Source organism: Zingiber officinale, chromosome 9A (assembly GCF_018446385.1).
Source record: "Zingiber officinale cultivar Zhangliang chromosome 9A, Zo_v1.1, whole genome shotgun sequence".
NCBI lineage: Eukaryota > Viridiplantae > Streptophyta > Magnoliopsida > Zingiberales > Zingiberaceae > Zingiber > Zingiber officinale.
The window spans coordinates 91662050-91672746 of NC_056002.1; the positions used below are offsets into that span (position 1 = coordinate 91662050).

The 10697-nt window shown below is 38.8% G+C and overlaps 1 long non-coding RNA gene across 1 annotated transcript; it reads right to left on the minus strand.

Moving 5' to 3' along the window:
* Positions 1 to 9647: 9647 nt before the first annotated feature.
* LOC122021028 lies at positions 9648 to 10445 on the minus strand. The gene is made up of 3 exons (XR_006122420.1): positions 10279 to 10445; positions 10104 to 10175; positions 9648 to 9686 (listed from the first exon to the last, which is right to left on the minus strand). It is a non-coding gene; the product is annotated as an uncharacterized LOC122021028 (long non-coding RNA).
* Positions 10446 to 10697: the final 252 nt, after the last annotated feature.

Sequence of the window (10697 nt, forward strand, 5' to 3'; positions counted from 1 at the left end):
TTTAAGGTCATCAAAACACGTAGTTATGTGTTTTCCAATCATTAGGAAAGCTAATATACAAGTCATGTGCATTTAGCCCAAAGAACATGGTTGGACATTGGTTTTGAAAATGATTTTAAATATCTTTTAGAAAACCTTGATGAAGGCTATCTTTTGATAGTAATAATCATTGAATAGTTGAGCACAAACTTGGAAGAAAACACTAAAGTTTTTATAAGTTTTCAAGTTTGTGTCAATCTTTGAAAATAGAAAGTATTTTCATAGAAAACTATATTTTCATGATAATATATACCCTAAATAATGTCTTCAACAATTTTCATGATTTTTAGAATTTTGTAGAATTTTCTAGGGGTTTCTGAAGTTGACTGAAATGAAATTTTAGCAACTTCAGACCTTCAATCGATCACCCGATCTAAAGGGTCTCAATCGATTGGGTGGTCGATTGAGAGTGAGATTCTCGCGAACAGAAGCTCACTGGATCGATCCACCGATCGATCCACACTAGCTGAATCGATCAGTGGATCGATTCAAGAAGGTTCAATCGATTGGGCCCAACTCCAATCGATTGAGAATGCTGATTTTAGCTAAGAAAGCTTATTTTCAGCATTTTGAATCATTTTTAGTCTATAAAACCATTCCTATCCCCTTAAAACACATTCGTATACATTTAGGGGGAGTTTTCATGATGAAAACAATGATGGATTGGTCAAGGAAGACTAAGTAGAGGTTTAGGTTGAAGTTTGATTTCAATATTGAATTTTTGAACCTCAAAAACTTCTAAATTTGGGTTTCCTAAAGGTTTAGGGATTCCAAGTCATTGTTGGTGCAATGACAGAAGTTACGTGCATGTCTTTAGGGGAAGTTACTCTTTAAGGACATGAAAATCTATTTTTCATACACCTTGGAAGGTGGTTAACCTTCCTTAGCATAAATGCTCAAGGTTGGGCATTTGAATACAATGGAGAGTGGATTTCTTCATTGTTCAGTTGGAATATGCTCAAGGATGAGCATTTGATGAAAATGAAGGGTATGGGACTTTCATTTGAATCGTGTATGAATATACCAGGTGGTATATGCTCAAGGTTGAGCGTTAAGAATAATGAAGGGTATGGGACCTTCGTTATTATGTTGTGAACAATGAGTGAAGTTGTGAATAACGTTGGGTAACTCTTCAGGGGGAGAGTTTTTGATGTGTGTCAATAGGGGGAGAATGTAGGTTTTAAGTTAGGCCTTTATTACCTAAGAGGGAGTTTGCCCTCTAGAAAAGGAGGAGAATGAAGGGAACCCTCATTCATATTAGCATGAAGAAGGTTTAGGCTATGAGATTAGCCTAACTTAAAGGATGTATTGTCAAACATCAAAAAGGGAGAGATTGTTGGTGCAATATTCCCTAAGTCAAGGTTGACCTGGTTGACTGAGCTTCAATTGGTTCAAGCTCGAGTCTTGATGTTTGGGTTTCGATGTTTGGCAATACATGGAGACAATACATGGAGATTGCAGGTACAATTGTTCATGTAGGGGAAATTGTTGGTATAATTCTCTTTTTGGTCAAGGTTGACCAGTTTAGATATGAAGAAGAGTCAAGTAGGTCAAGGTTGACTGGATACTTGACTGGAAAGTCCTGGTGAGTGAAGCCAGGCAGATGAGAAGTCCTAGTGAGTGAAGTTAGGTAGAAGAAAGTCCTGGTGAGTGAAGCCAGACAGATGAGAAGTCCTGGTGAGTGAAGCTAGGTAGAAGGAAAGTCCCGGTGAGTGAAGTCAGACAGATGAGAAGTCCTAGTGAGTGAAGCTAGGCAAAAGGGAAGTCTTGGTGAGTGAAGCCAAGCAGATGTGAAGTCCTAGTGAGTGAAGCCAGGCAGAAGAAAGTCCAGGTGAGTGAAGCCAGACAGATGAGAAGTCCTAGTGAGTGAAGCTAGGCAGAAGGAAAGTCCAAGTGAGTAAAGCCAGGCAGATGAGAAGTCCTAGTGAGTGAAGCTAGGTAGAAGGGAAGTTCTGGTGAGTGAAGCCAGGCAGATGTGAAGTCCTAGTGAGTGAAGCTTGGCAGAAGAAAGTCCTGGTGAGTGAAGCCAGGCAGATGAGAAGTTCTAGCGAGTGAATCTAGGTAGAAGGGAAGTCCTGGTGAGTGAAGCCATGCATAAGGAAATTCAGATAGGTCAAGGTTGACCAGAATCTGGTAAAAGTCCAAGTGGATCATGGAGGACCGGACACTTGGCACGAGGAGAAAAGTCCAAGTTGTCAAATGGATTGACCGGACACTTGGTGAGAGAGTCCTAGTAGGTCAAGGGTGGTCGGATGCTAGGCATGATGTACCAACAGGTCATAGTTGACCGGATGTTGGTTTAGGGGACTTTGGAATTAGTTTTGGGCAAAAAACAAGGAGCTGGATCGATCAGCCGATCGATTGGCTAATGCTCAATCGATCGGTTGATCGATTGGGTGAGTCCCCGCAACAAAGGTTTTCCCAATCGATCAGCCGATTGATTGGGGAGAATTTCCGATCGCACAACATGGCTCCCAATCGATCGACTGATCGATTGGGAGCCTCCAATCGATCGGCTGATCGATTGGGTGCAGTAATTTTGCGTGATGAGCCCTGGATCGATCTGTCGATCGATCCAGGCAATTCCCATGAGCACAGAGGCACTCTGGATCGATCGGTCGATCGATCCAAAGTCTCCCAAATCGATTGGGGGCAATCCAATCGATTGGGATTCGATCGTTGGCGTCGTATTTAGCTGTTGGCGAGCGTTTCTCTCGGCAGACCTCTCGGCTTTCTTCTCCAGCGACAACAACGACCACAGAGCTTCTCCACAGCCACTCTCACGCCAGATCTTGAAGGTTCTTGGAGGCATTTTCAAGTCAAGAGGCGAATCTACAACAAGAAGAAGAAGCTAGGGTTAGGGTTTATTGTGTAAACCGTATAAGCTTTCCCTTGTATTTGCTTCTACTTGTTTCTTGTTGTATTGAGAGTATTGTAGGACTTCTCCGCCTTCAGTAGTTATCGAAAAGGAGTGTTTATATAGTGGAGGGTGCGTGAGTGTGTGGATCCTTGAACTAGTCACCTCTTCTTGAGGTGGATACCAAGTAAATCCCTAGAGTTAGCGTTGTTGTGTTGCTTCTGTTGGTGCGGGTAGCACTAACGGTCTAACCCAGATTTTGATGAATGACAAATAGGTTAAGTTAGTTGTGTTGTTGTCTGACACTTTGATCAAGTGTGCAGGAAAAGTCCAGACAGGTCGACGGGCTGACCGAATGTCTGGCACGAAGTCCAGCTAGGTCGACGGGCTGACCGGATAGCTGGCGAGAAGTCCAAGCGGGTCGACGGGCTGACCGGAAGTCCGAGATAGGTCGACGGCTGACCGGATAGTGGCGAGAAGTCCAAGCGGTCGACGACCGACCGACGCAGAAGTCCAGACGGTCGACGGCCGACCGGACGTCCGGTAAGCAAGGTAAGTCACCGGAAGGGAGTGACTGAGCGCGCTCCGGAAGGGAACATTAGGCGCCGATCCGCTTAGATCCATTTCGGATATCTAAGTCGAGATCGTGACTAGATTCCGGAAAGACGGAATCTAAGTCATACTCTTTTTAATTATCTGTTGAACTTTAACTGTGCTGACAATCTGTTTTACAGGATATACATTTGCCTCGGACTAACTTTGTTTTGCAGGAAAATGGAGTTTTCTGGAACAAGGTGGTCCGGGTGCCCGGAAGGCGAATTCTATCCAGCCGAGTCGTCGCCACGTGGAGCATCATGGTTTGTGCAGCTACGTCACATTCCAGGCGCTCGGAAGGGATCCAGGCGCCTGGAACAGCATATAAAAGAAGCCCCAGATAGGAGCTTCAGAATCAATCAAGCTGAGAACTCTTCTACTGCTGGTCTTGCTGCTCAACGTTCAGTGCGACGCCAACAAAGCTCCGACACTACGCTCCGTTCTTTTCCCTTTTGTCGGTACTTGTTTTCAGTTTTCATTAGCATCTTTTTGTACTTAAATTGTAATTATCTGAATTGCTAGTGAATTGCCCAACGAAGGTACTCAAGGAGTACGGGCCTTCGAGTAGGAGTCGTCACAGGCTCCGAACGAAGTAAAACCATTGTGTCTATTTTACTTTATCCGCTGCGTTTATACTCTGTATTTTCGAATCGATATTCACCCCCCCCCCCCCTCTATCGAATCTAACGGTCCTACAAGTGGTATCAGAGCGGGTACCGCTCTGATTTGGTGCAACCACCAATCAGACAGAGGGTGAATTGTTTTTGTTTTTTTTTTAATTAATTTTAAAACTGGTGTTTCGTTAACTTAATATTTCACTAATCAATTTAAATTAGTGCAACACGAATCTAGATTTTTTTCTATTTTTCTCTTCCCGCACTACTAATCCAAGACCAAGTCTTGGGATATTTTTTTTGGTTATTTACCTATGCACAGAATGTCCCAACAAGAAGGATTTAGCACAGTGCGACCTCCACTCTTCAACGGGGACGACTTCCCTTACTGGAAGAAGCGCATGGAGGTCTACCTCAAAACAGACTTCGATCAGTGGATGAGCATTACGAAACCTTACAAAATTCCAGTGGACAACGCCGGGAATCTAGTGGATCCTGAAGACTGGACAGCAGAACTCAAGAAAAAAGCGTCAACAGAAAATAAAGCGATCAACACTCTACAGTGCGGATTGACAAAAGAAGAACTGAACAGAGTCGGTCCACACAAAAACGCTAAAGAGCTATGGGACAAGCTGATCGAACTGCATGAGGGAACGAGCGACGCTAAGGTAACAAAACAAGACCTGCTTCTAAATAAAATTTTTAATATAAAAATGTAGGAAGGAGAAACAGCGAATCAACTACACGCGAGGATCAAGGACATCCTCAACGGGCTTCATGCAATAGGCCACCAAATGGAGAACAGAGACTTAATAAGGTACGCTTTAAACGTTTTTCCACGTAATAGTTTGTGGGCATCAATAGTGGATGCCTACAAAATTTCTAAGAATCTTTCTAACTTAAAATTAGACGAGCTGTTTTGTGAATTAGAATTACACGAACAAACTAATGCTGGAGCCGAGAAAGGTATAGCACTATTTGCAGGTTCCTCCAAAGAAAAGAAAAGCAAGCCTGAACTTGAAGAAGACTCCGATCAAGATTCTGAAGACGAAGAACACCTGGTGAACTTGGTAAGAAAAATGTTCACCAGGAGAAAGAGGAGCTTCAGCAAAAAGGATCTTCAAAAGATCAGCTCTCCCTCAGAACAAAAGAACGTGACTTGCTACGGCTGCAACAAAAAGGGACATTACAAGAACGAATGTCCAAAACTAAAGTTCGACAAACCAAAGCCAACCAAAAAGAAGGCACTCAAAGCAACGTGGGACGACTCCTCGGACGAATCGGAGGAAGAAGAGCAGAACATCGAGCCACCTCGCACTGATGGCCCGCGAAGCCGAAACAGATAACGAGTCGGAAGATGAAGACGGGTCTGAACCCGAAACAAGCCACGAGTCCGTACTCGTTTCCGAAGGCCCGAATGAGGTATACTTTAATTTAAACAAAAAAATTTTTAGAATTATTTCCTGTTTAAATAGTAAATTAACTAAATTAGAAAATGAAAACAAATCACTTCTTGAGGAAAATCAAAACCTCAAGGAACAATTAAAGAATTCGAATCCAACTCAAGATCTAACACTTGAGGAAGAGAATTTATCATTAAAAAATGAAATAAACAATTTAAAAGAGATGTTAGAAAAATTCACAACAAGATCAAAAAATTTAGACTTAATCATAAATAATCAAAAAGCATGTTATAATAAAATCGGACTAGGATATAAGTCGAATTCAAATAAAACCTTCAAATCATTAATAACTCAATACAAGTCAACCAATCTAGCTTGGGTTCCGAAAGCGTGTTTGACCACGCAAGTAGGACTTAATCAATATTATATACCTAAAGAAAAAATACATTATATAAAATTAAATAAACCAAACCAAAATCCAAAATACAAACCTAAATCAAATTCAAAATCTAAACAGTTTAAAAAACAACAAAATTATCACCAAGTTAACTATAACTATAAAAAGAATCGACACAAGCCTAAAACCAAAATCTAAATTAATGGCCAATAATTCAGGGGGAGGCTCCAGAATAGCTGGCACCTCCAAAACTAACCTACCCGACAGGGTAACCCAAAACTAACTAACCCGGCAGGGTAATTAGGATTAGTTAAAAAGAGACCAAGTTTAACTTGAATCATGGTACTGGTGAAATTTTTGGATGATAGTACGTTAGGGAAGCTTGGGCATCGCATGTCTAGAAAGATATGGCTTCGATCTAGTGCATTTGGCCAAGTGGAACTGACCGAAGCTACCCTTAAACGAATCCTAACCAGTTAGACCAAGATTTAGTACTAAGTTCCGTGGATAGGACTATTCGGAAAACCTCGAAAGGTTGGTTACTTCTAATGATGTCCTTGTGACTCACCAAGCTTAGAAGTTTATCCGAAGAATGCCTATTTGTGGAAACCAAAGCTAAGTCTGAATCTAACACAAGTTAAACCAAGAGTCTGTAATCAAACCAATTTCATCTCACAAAATCATAAGATTCCCTGATTGATAATATAGATCGGGTGAGATGAATAAGGCTTAAATTTTAATTTCAAAATTTTCTTAAAAAAAATTAATTTCAAAATTTTAATTTTTAACTTAAAAATTAATTTCAAAATTTTTAATTTTAACTAAAAAATTAATTTCAAAATTTTAATTTTAAACTTGAAAATTAATTTCAAATTTTTAATTTTAACTTAAAAATTAATTTGAAAATTTTTAATTTTAACTTAAAAAAGTTAATTTCAAAATTTTAATTTTAAACTTAAAAATTAATTTCAAATTTTTAATTTTAACTAAAAAATTAATTTCAAAATTTTAATTTTAAACTTGAAAATTAATTTCAAATTTTTAATTTTAACTTAAAAATTAATTTGAAAATTTTTAATCTTAACTTAAAAATTAATTTCAAAATTTTAATTTTAAACTTAAAAATTAATTTCAAAATTTTTAATTTTAACATTAAAATTAATTTCAAAATTTTTAATTTTAACTTAAAAATTAATTTCAAAATTTTTAATTTTAAACTTAAAAATTAATTTCAAAATTTTTAAGTTTAACTTAAAAATTAATTTCAAAATTTTTAATTTTAACTTAAAAATTAATTTCAAAATTTTAATTTTAAACTTAAAAATTAATTTCAAAATTTTTAAGTTTAACTTAAAAATTAATTTCAAAATTTTTAATTTTAACTTAAAAATTAATTTCAAAATTTTAATTTTAAACTTAAAAATTAATTTCAAAATTTTTAATTTTAACTTAAAAATTAATTTCAAAATTTTAATTTTAAACTTGAAAATTAATTTCAAATTTTTAATTTTAACTTAAAAATTAATTTGAAAATTTTAATTTTAACTTAAAAAATTAATTTCAAAATTTTTAATTTTTATTTCAAAATTTTAAACTTAAAAAATTAATTTCAAAATTTTAATTTTAAACTTGAAAATTAATTTCAAATTTTTAATTTTAACTTAAAAAATTAATTTGAAAATTTTTAATTTTAACTTAAAAATTAATTTCAAAATTTTAATTTTAAACTTAATTAATGCATGCTCAAAAGACTAACTTCAAAATCCTACTTATTGTAGGAAACCAAGTGGATTTTGGACAGTGGTTGCTCCAAACATATGACTGGAGATCACACTGTCACGCCCCAAAGAAGTCCCTGCCAGACAAAAATCCGGCAGAGTCTCCCCTGTACCAGTGACAATATGAAGCATCACTACAAGCAAAATACATCAGCCACATGCGGCTGGAATATTTATATACACAACCACGCAGTTATAATAACAGCCCACACGGCTGGAATGAAACAATCACAACCACGCAGTTATATATAAAACAGCCCACACGGCTGTACTAAAAACCAACACAGCGGAAAAACGAAAACGGAAAGCCCAATACAACACAATCAACACACTGCTAGCCGGCTAGGCTTTATACAACAACCATAACAACAAATACAACAACACACCAAATACAACACATATCGAATACAAATAAAGATATACCAAAACCCGAAACGATCGTCGGATGTGACGTAGGACCCGGCAGACAGGATACTCCGAGCGACACTCCAACCATCTACCTGAAAACATAAAGATATACATGCGGTGGTGAGTATAGGTAACTCAGCGGGTAATAGACAAGATAGTGCATGGTCCATAAACAAAACATGGAGATCACAAGTATACAGTCTCAGTAGGGAATAAGAACATGATCATACCATCATAATCAATGCACCTGAACATACCTGACATAATAACCTAACATAAACTGTACAAACCACAACTAACATAATGACGGATACATACCCAATCTGGAATCGACACACGGTACAATGATCAGTAAACTCACCGGATCTGCAACAGATATACCCGTGACACCTGTGCAATATAAGTACGACTGCATATACATGTAAAATAAATGACATGTATGCAGCATGGCAACCAAATGCAACAATCATATCGCAAACAAATGCAACATACCACAAACACATGCAACTAGTATCTAGTAGGCATGTATGCAAATATAACCCCCAGATGCACCGTGCATCATATGCAAAAGTGCATGCATGCTCCATGGTCACCCCCGCCACCTCTCCGAACACCACGACCCCTGTATGGCCGAGAGGCTTGGGTCTGTGACGACTGTACTACCCTCCAGCCCACTATATAGTGGTCGAGGCGGACAGTCCGCTAGTAGCTATCTAACTACATAGCATCAGGGTCCCTGACTGCTCACAACGCCGGATCTCACTAAACCTCGTGACCGGGTGGCACGACAGGACTAGCAGCAACTGCTCCAACTACCACTACCCATGAGTGGCCGAGTGTGCGGTGCTAAACCAAACCAACTGATGACTCTCTCACCACAAGGGAGACAATGGTCATCAGATGCAATGAATGATGAACATGATATATATAAATAATCATCATCCATGCAACAACCCCAAACCTCATAAATACCTCCAACATGAGTATAATCGACATGATACCTCCACGTATCCCACCGAACATATGTACTCACTACACATGTATAATCAACCAAAACTCCAATAATCCCACCAAACACATGTACACAAAAATATAAGTACAATCAACATGTATCCTCCAATAAAAACACAACAGACATGTGTATATACTCCGAACATACAATCAACACAACTCCTCCAAAAGTACATGACAAATACGTATGTACACACCTCATGTAAATCCACGGTCAACAAGATGACTCCTATAACACATACCCACCTATGTACAGTCCACATCATATACCCCATCAGCATGGTAATACCAACAACCCGACAAACCCTACAAGACATACTCTACACGTGTAATCACAACAGAGTAGATATCAAGAGTGAAGACTGTATATGAATTACGTAGATCATCACAAGGGTCAAGCATAAGTATCATGCAGGAAAAACAGCAATCGATCATGATATAAGATAAAACAGCCTAAACCATCACATAATAGCCATGCACTAAGATCAAGAAAAACTAAGTAGAGGCCAAGGAAGAAATACCCGCCTTAAAGTGTAGATCGTGCCAAGTAATCCCGTGTCGAGACGCTCGTCCCGAATCCAAGTCCTGCGATCAATATATATTTTATTTAGCTAATTTCATACGATTCAAATAGCTAAATAAAATTCCTAACCCACTAGGATCACTCTAATCAAACCTGATCTCTGATAAATCCTCCAAATAATCCTTAATCCAACTCCTTCTAAACCAAACATAATCCACAACCATCAATTAATCCAATCAAAACTCCTCATGAATTAATCCAATTCAATTAGTTAACTCTTCTTGTTAACATGCTTCAATTATCCAACCCATAACTCATCCAATCCAAAAATCCATAATCTAATATCAATATGAGTTAAATCAATACATCTACTCACCACTTATAATCTAAGCAAGCATAAAACCCTAGATTCCTTAGAAAACCTAATTTAGCATCATACTAATGAGAATACCATAGGTACATCACTAGAAAACACTCACCTTGAGGTATGGCAACAAACCCAGTAGCTCAACAGCCCTCTACCAATCTCTGCACACAACCACCAAGAATTCCTACATCAATTCTTTCCAAGGTCAGTCCAGGAAACAATTACACAACACTGAATTTGCTGGAACCCTAACAAACAAGATCTTTCTCACCACAACAACCCCTTACCTTCACACCCGTGACCTCCACAGCTTCAAGAGTTGGAGTGGCAGTGATCGGCAACAGTGCAATCCTCCAATATTTCGATCTGATGCCTTCATCCAATCCAGAACAGGAAGAACAGCTAAATGGAGACAATTGAGCAAGATTCGGAGTTAAAACAAATCCAGATGAAACTTACCTAGACTAATCGTTCCCTGGTGGTGGCACTCGATCGAGACTCCAGTACACGGCGAGGCAGCGAGGCCGTGGTAGTGCGACCAACGATCAGAAGAGGTTGCGAGAGAAACACATCGGGTGGGGGAAAGAGTGGTTGTCGGCGACGAATCTGAGCTAGGGCACAGCTTCAAGAACGGCTACGGCATCCCGTGGGTCGATGGATTCCAGCATCACGAACGGGAGAGGGAGGAGGGAGACGGGGCATCAGC